The sequence below is a fragment of the Puntigrus tetrazona genome, chromosome 23 (assembly GCF_018831695.1).
Source record: "Puntigrus tetrazona isolate hp1 chromosome 23, ASM1883169v1, whole genome shotgun sequence".
In the NCBI taxonomy this organism is placed as follows: Eukaryota; Metazoa; Chordata; class Actinopteri; order Cypriniformes; family Cyprinidae; genus Puntigrus; species Puntigrus tetrazona.
This window is the reverse complement of record NC_056721.1, coordinates 10,282,033-10,294,698: the sequence shown is the minus strand read 5'-3', so window position 1 is coordinate 10,294,698 and position 12,666 is coordinate 10,282,033. Positions and strand designations below refer to the sequence as shown.

Here is a 12,666-nt window from a genome sequence, read left to right as displayed (position 1 = left end):
TGTTTATTTGCTCAGCCGATGTCAGGAGCATTACCCTCGTGCTTAAGTTATTAATAATGCAGAGTGGCTGTGAAAACAAAGCACATTTTTTTGGAGAGGGTGAGATCGAATGGCATTAAATAATGGTTAGAAAGGGCCAGGTTTTTAACCTCTTCTCAACCTCAGGGTGCACCTACCACCCATATCCAGCAAAACACTGAGTGGCAGGCTTCTGACAGGATCTGTGATCAGCCTGGTCAAACACTGCAGACACTTATTGAGTGCAGGATACACAAAAGTGAACATGTAGCATGGTAATCTTTGCAAAATCCTGTAAAATGCTGTACTGTTTGCAAAACTTTTCAAATGAATATATATTTTTTAATTTATTTAAAAAAGAAAAGCAAACATGCAATGCAACTAGTGCAATCACAGTCACAAACAATCAAGAGCTTCTGAGTAAGAATTAAGTATACTGATGTTGCTCTCTCAAAACCAGCAATTGGGCCTTTAATATGTCCTGCCCCAACTTATCCGTTCAGTAGAAAATACAAGAAGTAGTATGCAAATAGATGAATGTTCTGTTTAACATGATCGTGTAATTCATAATTCATCAAGGTGAGGTGGAAATGCAACATAAAACTTGTTGTCTTACAGTATTTAACATATTTAACCCTTTCTTTGTTACCATACAGATTGTCAGGGACAGGAAGCATCAACTGGTCCGACAATAGTTATGACAACATTGCCGGAAAAAAAAATCGGCTACAGACCTGACAACAGCAAAGGGGGAAAAGCTGGTAACAGACCCGGCAGTAAACCTGGCAACAGATCCGGCATCCAACCTGGCAACAGATCCAGCAGCTGCAAATCCAACTCCTGTACAAGAAATTGGCATGGGACAATCAGATCCCGTTCACACTACTGACATGGGTATAAGGCCTCCAAGATTGTCCTCAAATTAATTTTTTATTTTTGTTGGTGATAGCACTAATCCTTGATTCTCTGGTTTAGCACATGGATTAGTTCCCAGCGCTGCTAAGACCAGTCTGCCTACATCTGTACCAGAAGAATCAAAAAAATCTGCTGACCTCTACTGAAAAGGTGTTACAAGAAATACAGAAAAATGTAAATGTAAGTAATTTTTGGGTCACTACATTGATAGGAATTCTGTGTGGGGAAAAAAATATTCATTTTAACTAATTTTACCAATTTTGCTGACATTTATCTAAACATTTAGATTTCACTTTCACAAGTTTCATCAGGTAGTATACTTCCAAATATACAAAATGACACTACCACTGCTGCTCTTCTCCAGAACAAATGGTTTAGTATTACCATGGTCTTTTTGGTACTACTTGGAAAAAATAACATCATGGCACTTTATTTGTGGACATTTACCACACACTAACAAATGTTGCTAAATAGCTCTCTACAAATGGTAGGGGAACCACTTTAAATACTACATATCACCTATATCTCTAACTATAGTGCTATATAGCACCTTAAAAAAAGTACTCCACCCCCAAAATGAAAATTTTGTTATTAATGACTTACATCAATTTCGTTCCAAAACTGTAAAAGCTTTGTTCATCCTTGGAACATCATTTAACATATTTTAGATGAAAACTGGAAGGCTTATGTCTTTCTCAATTTCTGTCAAACAATTTTCACTGTCAAGGTCCAGAAAAGTATAAAGACTAAATCAGAATACTCCATCTGCCAACACTGGGTGAACTAACATTATCAAGTTGCAATAAAACTTTTTGTAAGGAAGGAAAACTAAAATAATGATTTTTGCATTGCAAAAAGGATACATTTTGTATGTGTATTTATGCTTTAATTTGTAAAATCAACGTATCCTTGATACAGAACTGCTTATGCTATGTTGCGTCCAGCAGATAGTCTCCAAAATTGCGCTACAGCAAACAAAGCTTTTACAGCGTTTAGAATGACAGAGGGTAAGTAATTAATAACAACATTTTCATTTTAACCACCCCCAAAGAACCACTGAAACAACTTAAAACCACAAAGAAACGGTATGATGATATTTTTTGAAAGAAAAGTACATAAAATTTACTACCATGGTATATTTCAAAGCACCATACTATTATACTAACATCATTGTACCATGGTACTGCCCTTGTACTTTTTTGTAAGGAAATTTATGAAAACATTGTATATGTCAATCATTTAGTATATTTGTATAAATCGAAGTACCACAATATTACCGTTTACTATGACCACTACAAAATACATTTGACAAAGGAACATTGTGTAATTGCATTTATATTTTCTTTTACATGCTACAGTGAGGTCATATCAGCATCATATTAATGCACACATCCCATATTTAACCCAAAAGGATATCCAAAGATTTCTAAACTCCATTATAAAGTACCTCTAAAAGACTTTTCAAGCATCTCTACTCTTCATACCCAAAACCATGGGACAGAGTGACTTCAGATGTTTTCCGTTGCTGTCATCTGCGTCCATGTACATTAGAAAGGAAGGAAGCTTTTGTGTCTGAGAGGATAAAGTTTAGCAGGGCAGTTTGAGCTGTTGATGCCTGTGAGCTCAGATTAGGGAGATCCTGTTTTGTCATTCGCTATAAATAATCCCTCCACACAAAAGATGAATGAGTGGGAGAGAAGAGGGGCTTCCTCTCTCTGCTGCCATGCGGTTATGAACCCAGGAAAAGAGGTTAGACAGAAGAATTGGAGGGGTGATGATGAGCGTCCATTGTTGGCAGAACAGATCTGAGACCAGTGAAAGCGATAGCAGCAATCGACCAGTCTAACGCAGGATCTGTATTTTTTTCATCATGATAGGCATTGGTTATACTGTCTTGACACCATGGGATGAAATGGAGACCAAACATGCTTTGTGAAAGGGAGAAGTGCTAAAATACAAAGACTCCTTCCTGTTCACTTCCTCTTTTTGTTTGCTTTATAAAGCTTTGTAAAGCAGATAAGTTTTGTGTATGGGACGCATGTCAGGAAGAGTGGAAAAATCTAAATTAGGAAGGTTTAGGGATTCTCCATATATTACAGAAACAAAAACGGACTTTAATATAAAATGCTACAGTGAATTTTTCTGCTCACTATTAAGGAATACCCAAACTAAATCCACATCACTTGATTAGATATTTATTAAATATGACTCAAATTGCTATTGAAGCCCTCCAATGTTTAACTTGTTGTTCATGTGTTTCTATAGCTAGGTAAAGAGAATGAGAAGAGAGTGATGCCTCTGGATCTTCTTCTGCAGTTTTCGTGGTCTGTGCTGGTGGCTGGCTTGCTGCTTGCTGCCACCATAGTCGGCATATTCTACTTCAAGCGCCATCGCCAAACTAACGCAAAGGCATGAAACTGGTGAGTGTCAAACTTAATGAACCCCAGAAAAACATCCCATTAATTGTAATAGCGTTTCTAGAGGATGCGGTTGCATGTTCTAAGTCAACACTAAACAAATCTTTGAAGCAAATTCACACATTCATTTACTTCCTGCTGTCTAAACCATCGCATTGATGACTTCACCAACAGTATCTCCACCACCAAGTGTTTCCCAATCAAATTCCCATTTTGAATGTGTTATACACGCATTTTAATTGCAAAGTTCAGCGTATTTGATAGGGAAATGTTGTAAGCTCGTGTAAAGAGAGAAACAATTGGCAGCATATCAGTGCAGCGCAGTTCCCCCAGCACACGCCCCATCGAATGTTCAGAACCACAACACATGCTAGTGAAACACTAACTGTTTCATCTCCTTGCCAATAGTTCTAAGCTGTTTTCCTTCTCTGTTAAATGATGAGAAATGATGAAAGCAAAGTGCACTTTCGGCAGACCTCAGAAAGAGTCTTCCAATAAAAAATGCTCACATTCATAGGGCAGTATTTCATAAGCCATATGCTGAACAATAAATGCTTTAGCTCTGAATATGCATCAGGAAAAAATGATTTTATGGAAGTTCAAAGAACACCCTTAGTTGAAGGGTCTTACTCATCAATTTTACAAAAATACTTACTAAAAATTTAAATCTAAGAGTTATTAGTTACTGACGCATCATGTTGTTCCAAATCCATAAGACCTCCGTTAATCTTCAGAACACAAATTTTGATATTTTTTTATGGTATCTGAGAGCTCTCTGACCCTCCAGAACGTGTTCTTACATGACCAAGGTTCAGAAGCGTGAGCAAAGGACATTGGTAAAGTAATCCATGTGACATCAAGGGTTCAACCATAATTTTACAAAGCTACAAGTATATTTTTTGTCCATTAGAGTTAATTGAAGACTTTCCAAAATAGTGCCAGGGTGACGCAGTGGAGGGAAACTGTTAAATAAAGTAGAGGTTTTTGTGCAAAAAAATATTTTAAGATTTTAATCTCCTCGCTATGTTTCTTGACCTTTGATCGTGTAAGAACGCTTGCTGTCTGGGAGAGTCAGAGAACTCTTCCATAAAAATCTTAATTTGTGATCTTATGGGTTTAAAACAACATGAGGCTAAGTTATCAATGACAGAATTTTTATTTTAGGTGAATAATCCTTTTTAACTTTAATAGTTTAACGCTTTCAATGCATCAAATTTAATAAAAGTCCTATAACACCTTGATATGAACTCCACATGAAACCACGTGATCTACATGATTAACCATAGTCTCATTTATGTCTACTGTCATTCTTCAAAATACAGTTTGAGCAATACAATTTCCCTCTGGGAATGTTCCTGGGGTTAACTGTCTTGCAAAATAAAACAATTATAATAATAACTGATAATTATAAGCAGTAAAAATCTAAAAGAAATACAAAGAATATAAAAATAATAATAATACATATTATTGTTTGATAAATGTTTTCCACAGGCTGAGGAGTCTTATATGGCTGATTGAGAGAACCAGGGCAACACTCTAGTGTCCGTGGCCCCTCTAAACCAACCAGAGCCCCAGGAGAAGCCCAGCCTTAACGGAGAGTCACAAGAGCCAGTTAAGGCCCAAACTCCTCCTGCCGCTACCAACGGCCACTCTACCACCAAAACAGCAGACACCGAGCTGTGAACAAGCCACTCTGCCGCCAAGGGTCTGGGCAGAATGCTCAGTCCCTGCTTCTTAAACTCAGCTCAATCTACTGCATTGACCTTGGCCAAAAGGCACAAGGTAGACAAAGACTCAAATTCCCACTGCAAAATGCAACACGTTCAGTTAAGTTCATACGGAACAACTTTGGAGGTAAATTCGTCAAGTAATCCTCCTTCCGATCTATCGAGACAAATGTACAGGTTTCAGTGCTATATGAAAGATTGTTGTAACGTTAAGAAAGCAGTTGTAAGTGCTAGTTATGACAGTGACGATTTATACGAAGAACATTATATAAATACAATCAAACATGCAAAAAAAAAAAAAAAAAAACATTTTAGTCCAAGAGTTCACCCTTTGAGTATTATACAGTACTGCTGTGGGGTGGGGGACCTTTCCCATGAGTCATTGCTGGCTTCCATAAGAGCAGCCAGGACTGGAATGGAACGCCGGGAGGATCCTTGCTCCTGTCCCACCTCTCCACAGCTTGCAGCTGAGAGTAAATCACATCACACCATAGAGAAACATACATTTTTGTTTGCAATGGATTGTTTGTGTGTTTCTAGACTGTATGAAATGTTCTATATGTTTATCTTTGTGTACAGTATGGATTTGACTAGTTAATAGTCCTGTATAATTTTGTTAATATCACTGCATGACAAAGTAATGATTCCTGGAGTTGCTGAGCATGAGAAATCATTTCAAACAACAATCCGTCGACTCCATTTCATTGCTGCAAACAACCCTTAACGTACAGTAAAAATCCAACCAATAAGATATGATGCAAAGCCCATTAGTGCTCAGGGTGACAGCTAATTGTTATCTGACATTTCTGGATTGTGTTACAGCTTTACCATACTTTGTAAACCAGTATTACAGTATGCTCTTTTTTGTAATATTTTTATTCTAGACATTTAAATGTAGTGTTTATGGGTTGAATGACTGACTTAATCGTTTGAATGACCTGCCTTAATTACTAGACGTTCCTTGGGTGGGTGTGTTTTTATTTTGTATCTGCATTTGCTACTACACTGTACAAAAGTCATTAGGCAAAGAAATGATGTAAGTGGGTGCAGCCATGAAACCCTGGAACATCGTTATTAGTTTTACAGTAGTCGTTTCCTTTCCAATACAATAAAAAACAGACAAATATTAATATATATATATATATATATATATATATATATATATATATATATATATATATATATTTATATATTTCTACACTATATTTAAACCCATATCTTTTTTTAAATGTTTTCTACAATTCATATAATTTCTGACACAAGACTGACTAAACTCCAAAAGTTTTGAGTCAAAATTTGGTGCTAGAGTCACTGTATCTTTTAAAATGAACCAATAGAAAATTGTGTTTTAAGCGTACATACATACATATGAAAACCTTGTCCTTTATTTCAACTATGACATTTTATTTTAACATTCCGGTGTTCCATCATATTTTGGATCGGCGTACTAGCATTGTGTTAAACTGATGTATGTTTGTGATAGGAATAAAGTTTTGAAAAAATAAATTGATATGGGCTCACTATTCATTTCTACTTTAACCCAGTGAGACCTCGTCTTTGTGTGCCTTGGATCTATATGATCCAATTTCTCATTTATTTGGCCGCTAGGCTGTTTACTCAAGAAATTTTTGCTTGATATGAAATGCACACATATGTTCTCTCTCCATCTCATTTCTCCTCATTCCTCAACACACGTGCAGAAATTTGGCTGGCATCTAAAAAGCCATTTAAGCAAACAGCTGGTTTGCATGAGAGAGGGCGATGACATCAGAGAGCAGGGAATCGGGTGGAGCTCAGTGGACCCTCATCACTTTAAGAGAAAGCAAGTCAGCTTTTATGTGTTATTGACTGCCGTCTCACGCCCTCTGAGATCTGCCAAAAACGCAAAGCGGTAAATGGGATAATGGTGATATCACAAAAGTAATCTCTGGAAAATTATCACGTAACATACTATTATTATAGTGCTATACACTGCATTACAGTATATAGCAGTGTTTTTTAAACTTATTTCTGGGGAGCCACAGCTCTGCATATTTTGTATGGCTCTCTAATTTACACACCTGATTCTGATCATCAGCTCATTAGGATAGAGAATGTATTCTGTTACATTTTATGGCACATAGATATTTTTTTTTCCATTCTGTCAATGCTTTCAATGTTCCTAAAAATAACAAGTTGACAGCGTTCGGCATGTGTTAACTGCCACTGCCAATAAAATCACATTAAACACGGGAAATGGTGGGGGGAAAGTTGTGGGGTCATCAAAAGATACCACGCAGTCTATTGTTGAGGTAATTATCAATGCACCCTGCTGGAAGTCAGACTGTGGTCTTGTCTGAAACCATAAACCAGACCAAATCTGTCTTTATGCAGTCTTAATACCAAACACCACAACACATTTCAACAATATTTAGCAAATGCTGATAAAAACATCACTACATCAACATGTAAGAATGACATGAAACATGAAAAAGATTATTACTGACATTTTCCTGCCTGGTGCGAGTTAATATCTTCTCATAGATTTTGAATGGTGAGCTTTATGACGTACACACATAATATTCTCAGGATGCTCTTGTTTTTTATGGAGCATGATAAATATGCTCTACAAATCAGGAATCACCCAATATAACCTCACAGTACAAAACAGAACAAGGACAAATGAGGCTGGTACAAACAAACAACAGACTAAAGAACAGCTTTCCTTAAAGGTAAAAATAAATCCATATATATCACGGCTTATCTGACAAGAATGACTAGGACAGTTTCTTAAAATAACCACCATTGCACTGCATCTACATTTCAATAAAACAGACACGGTAGACCTTCTCCAAGTGTACACCATGATGCAAACCATGATAATGCCATTGTGATTTTGTGTTATAGCCTATGAGATTTTTAACTGATTAAATATTTTACCTGCTCGGGCGTGTGCAGGTGTTGATCTTCATACACATTTCTTCATCTTTGGCGATTGTTTTGTGAGTTTATTCCAATTTATTGTAAGTTTATTCCAATTCATTGAATTATAATATATTATAATTCATATATATATATATAAACTGTATATTCTAAACTGTTTCGTTCTCCAGCTCCTTTTCCGTAGGCGTAAACTAGAAACCCGCTGAAACTGTTCAGCTTATGAGTGAGCTCTCCGAATGATTCAAACTGAATCACGAACCCACTCAAGCGGTTTTGACTGATTCATTGCAAAGAACCGACTCAAAAATTCGTTTTGCGAATGAAGCATTCCACACGTACATCCTGACTTGTTATTTAAAAATGTCAAGAAGGGGATTTTGTCAAGGGATTTTTCAGTAAAATTTTACTAACAATCAGCATTACCGAACGAGGAACAGTTTGTTCAACGAATTAAAATGCAAGGGTAATAACTATGGTTTTATTGTAGTAAATTGTAGTGACCATGTTTTTTTTTGTTTTGTTTTGAAAGTGTTTACAGACAGGAATACAATTCCTAACTGTTTATATCAGTGACAGGACTCAAAAACTCAACAATTAAAGGCACAGTTCACGACAATTAAAAGCACAGTTCACCAAAGGAAAAAATGAAAGTTCTGCCATTAATTTTTCACCCTTATGTCGTCATCTTTGCACCACAAATGAAGATATTTTTGTTTAAATCTGAGAGCTCTCTGATCCTGCATAGACAGCACTTTCAAGGCCTAGAAAGGTAGTTAGGTCATTGTTAAAATAGTCCATGTGACAGCAGTGGTTCAACCATAATGTTAAAAAATCTATGAGAATAATAACTACTTTATTCATCAACTTCTTCTCTTCCATGTCAGTCTTCACCATGTGCTCATATCATGCATGTGTGTGATGCGTGTAGAAGCCAAATGATCTGGTCTTTGTGTTCAATCAGAAAAATGCACACACATGCATTGTGGTATTCTTGTAAATGTGCACAGAAAGTATTCTTAATAATACTACGGTTGAGCCATTGATGTCACCAAGTCCTGCCTTTTAAAATGCTCAATGTGTCACTGTCTATGGAGGTCAGGAAGCTCTCAGATTTCTTCAAAACTATCTTCATTTGTGGTCTAAAGATGAAGGAAGATCTTCCGGGTTTAGAAGACATGACTGAATTTTCATTCTTGGTTAGCTATCCCTTTAACTAGGGTGCCGTACTGAAGAAATCAGATGATCGGATGAAAAAAATCAGATGATCAGATGAAAATGTCATGGCTTGTCATACAATCACACTGAATATATTCATACATCCACAGTTACATACCATGCAATTTCTTCCAATAATAATGTAGTTGACCAAATGGCTGCTGATCAGGACTCTTTTTACTGATAATCAAAACATGTGTTTGGCCAAGAAGAGAAATCCTGGGCTTATCTGTTTTTCTAATAGAAAATATAGTTGTTTTTTTTCTTTGTGTGAGAGTGTGTGACATGAGGAGTCAGAGATTAAACACACACACATATATCCAGACTCCCACCCAAGACAGCAGGGTGTTTTCTCTTGTCAGCCCTCTAAAGGCGTGTGTTGTCGCAGCTGCGAGGTTCGTGGAGTTTTCCCTTGCCTTACTCCTATGGTTAGATATCCCTGCTGAAGGATAGAGTCAGAGAAGAACAAGTATGTTTTGTGTCAAGGTTCAGGCCACACTAACCAAGGGAGGAGAAGCCGGAGAATCCCAGGAGGATTGGTTATCGTCAATAAGAGAGAAAGGCAGATGAAGGAGGAGAGAGACAGAGGATGATCGAAGGGTTCAAAGTGCACTTCTACCTCATATGTTTTGGCTAGAACACTTGAAATGAACATAAATATCACACAAAAGATCCATGGTTCATGTTACTCTTAAGTACAACTTCCTGTACTGATTGAAGACCATCTCGTATTTTCATTGCACATTTATACTTACTTTAATTATTTATATCTTAAACAATTGCATTATTTTATTAAATAGTGTTGATTATACAAACATTGCACTGCATGGTGATATAATTGCAGTAATTCTATTGCTATGCGCTATGCGTTTGAGATGTTTGGTTCATAATACCGTTTCATTTGTAATGATCTATTAATCTCAAATATTTAATAGAGGCATTTGCAGGTTAATGCATTCTAAATAATTAATTTAAACACGGCTAAATGACCTGCGTCATCTCACGCTCTTATCTACAGAGAGCCATTTCATGTGACCATTATGTCCCCATTATAGAATCTGAACCCTCAGGAGGTTTCTATTAGGAAGAAGTGAGCTTAAGAATGTTTACCAACTTCTTGCAAGCATTTTGACGGCTGTGTGGTGACATGGTCCTTATCTCTCAGGGTGGGAAAACATCTGGTCCCTAGATCTGGGCAGGAAGTGTATCAAATGGACAGCTTCCCCCTTTCTAAAGGGGACCAATCCATAGCAATGTTTCTGGCTGGTACTGTGTCTCTGCTACACACAAAAAACACACACACACTTGTGTGCAGAAAGAAACACTGTCAAATTAATGTCAACAACACTTTTTCGCATTAAAAACAATCAAATATGCTTTAATCTTAACTACTAAGGCTTTAGCGTGGTTCAGAGATTGTTTAGTGAGGCATTCAGACAATAAAGCCTAAGCAATTCTAATCAGATTGGTCACTATCATGCCAAAGAGTCATAAAAAGGTGTAGGCAGCATTCTCTTAAACATTTTAACTACACTCCTAAAAACAGTACCAACATTTTTTAGTACCAACATTGTTGGTCAGGATGGAAATGAAACCAGAAGTGAGGCACAGTTGTAATTTGTTTACACACTATAAACATTGTAATAATTCCAACAATGGTAATAATAATCATGAAATAATCATCATGCTTAATTTTAACATAATATAAAAAAATTTTATCATGGACTTTTAATAAGATTGTAAGTCTGGGTTCACAAGTGTGCAACAATAAAGGTCCCTTGAAAAGCAGCAAAAATAAATAATAAAACATCTCTAATGCACTTTTCACTTGTCTCTTAAAGATGTAATGAAAGAGCTGATTACACATAAAAATGAGTGAGAATAAGATATATATGCTGAACATGTTCCATGCATATTCATCTAACTCTGAAACATCACAATGAGCGTTTTGCTTTCAAAACATTCGAATATAAACAGTGTAACCGCAACATTTACTCCTAATTTAATAAATAATACATTTAATGGTGTTTTTTGCTAAAAGAGCAATTTTCATCACTGACTTGCAAAGGAATGAACATCAGCATCATGTCATTCACGGCCAGATAAGCAACAGAATAGACCGTTGTGTCTGGAACTCCATGACTGTTTAGCCTTTCGGAGTAATCCATCTCTCCATCTCAAAGTCCTCGCCTCATTCCATTTGTCCCTACACCTCCAGTCACAAAGCAGACAGTTATTAATACACATAGACTGTCATCAATGTCCTATGGCTGTGAGAGGGTGTGCACAGATAGTATGGAGGACACATAATCCACGGCTATACGTGACTGACCGCAGCCAGAGAGTGTCCTTACAGGGAGGGTCACAGAAAGCTGCTGGACGTGCTCCAGGTTTCAGTTAAAAAAAAATGAATAGAGAAGAAAAGCACAAAACATTACAGCTGATCAGACAATCCGGAGATAATATTTGCCTAATAAATGGAAATTTATAGCAATATCTCTTCTAAAAGACAACATTTTTGATAATATTTGGACATCATTTGATGCATTCATTAATTTTTAAGTTGTCTCTGAGTAAAGACAGTAACCATTTTTAAACTAAACTAAATTAAACTAAAACCATATTAACATGCATAAATATTGTAGCAAAACTACTGAAACAGTATTATAACCTATTTATATATATATATATATATATATATATATATATATATATATATATATATATATATATATATATATATATATAAATAAGTTAAATAAGTTAAATAAGTTAAATGCTGTGAACTGTGAAACTCAGTGAAATATATTTAGCCTTCATCATATACATTTCTGCTTTTTAAGGAAAAGGAGTAAACGAGCTGAAATTTAATTTTCGTCACACAAATGCCATCAACTGAGCTTAATTTTTACTGATCTCAGAATATTCCTTTAAACCATGAAAGAGCAACCTCTGAGCAGTAAAATGCTCCTTAACGTTAGAAAATGACGTAAACATAAGTGGCACAAAGGATAACACCGTAAGGCGTGTGCACTTTCCATCCATCCCGCATGAGAGTTTGAGACAGCCATGTGCTGCTCCTAAGTCTGACCTAAAGGAGTGTCCATAACAAATTTTAAACTACACACACATAAGCACATACCACGCCATCCAAGCAAGAGTGATCTCTCAACAGGCACACACTCTCTGACACCTGGCGGCCGCGCCTGGGGGGTTTCATTTCATCATGTGTAAAATATGATCCTGCTAAGTTTTATTAGAGACGCCAACACATGCACGCATACATAAAACACACATACACACTGTGGACGGGCCACAGCGTCGAATTGCTAACGCTGAAACCACACTTTCACAAGCGGTCATTTATTTATAAGCATACAATCAACAGCTATAAGTGCCTGGTGAAGTTACTCCCAACCAAGCCTGATTGAGGTCATTTCAAGGAGCGCGTG

The 12,666-nt window shown here is 36.5% G+C and overlaps 1 long non-coding RNA gene across 1 annotated transcript; it reads left to right on the top strand.

Annotated features, from left to right (window-relative positions):
- Nucleotides 1–655: 655 nt before the first annotated feature.
- LOC122328389 lies at nt 656–3,234 on the top strand. The gene is made up of 3 exons (XR_006247790.1): nt 656–912; nt 994–1,113; nt 3,199–3,234. It is a non-coding gene; the product is annotated as an uncharacterized LOC122328389 (long non-coding RNA).
- Nucleotides 3,235–12,666: the final 9,432 nt, after the last annotated feature.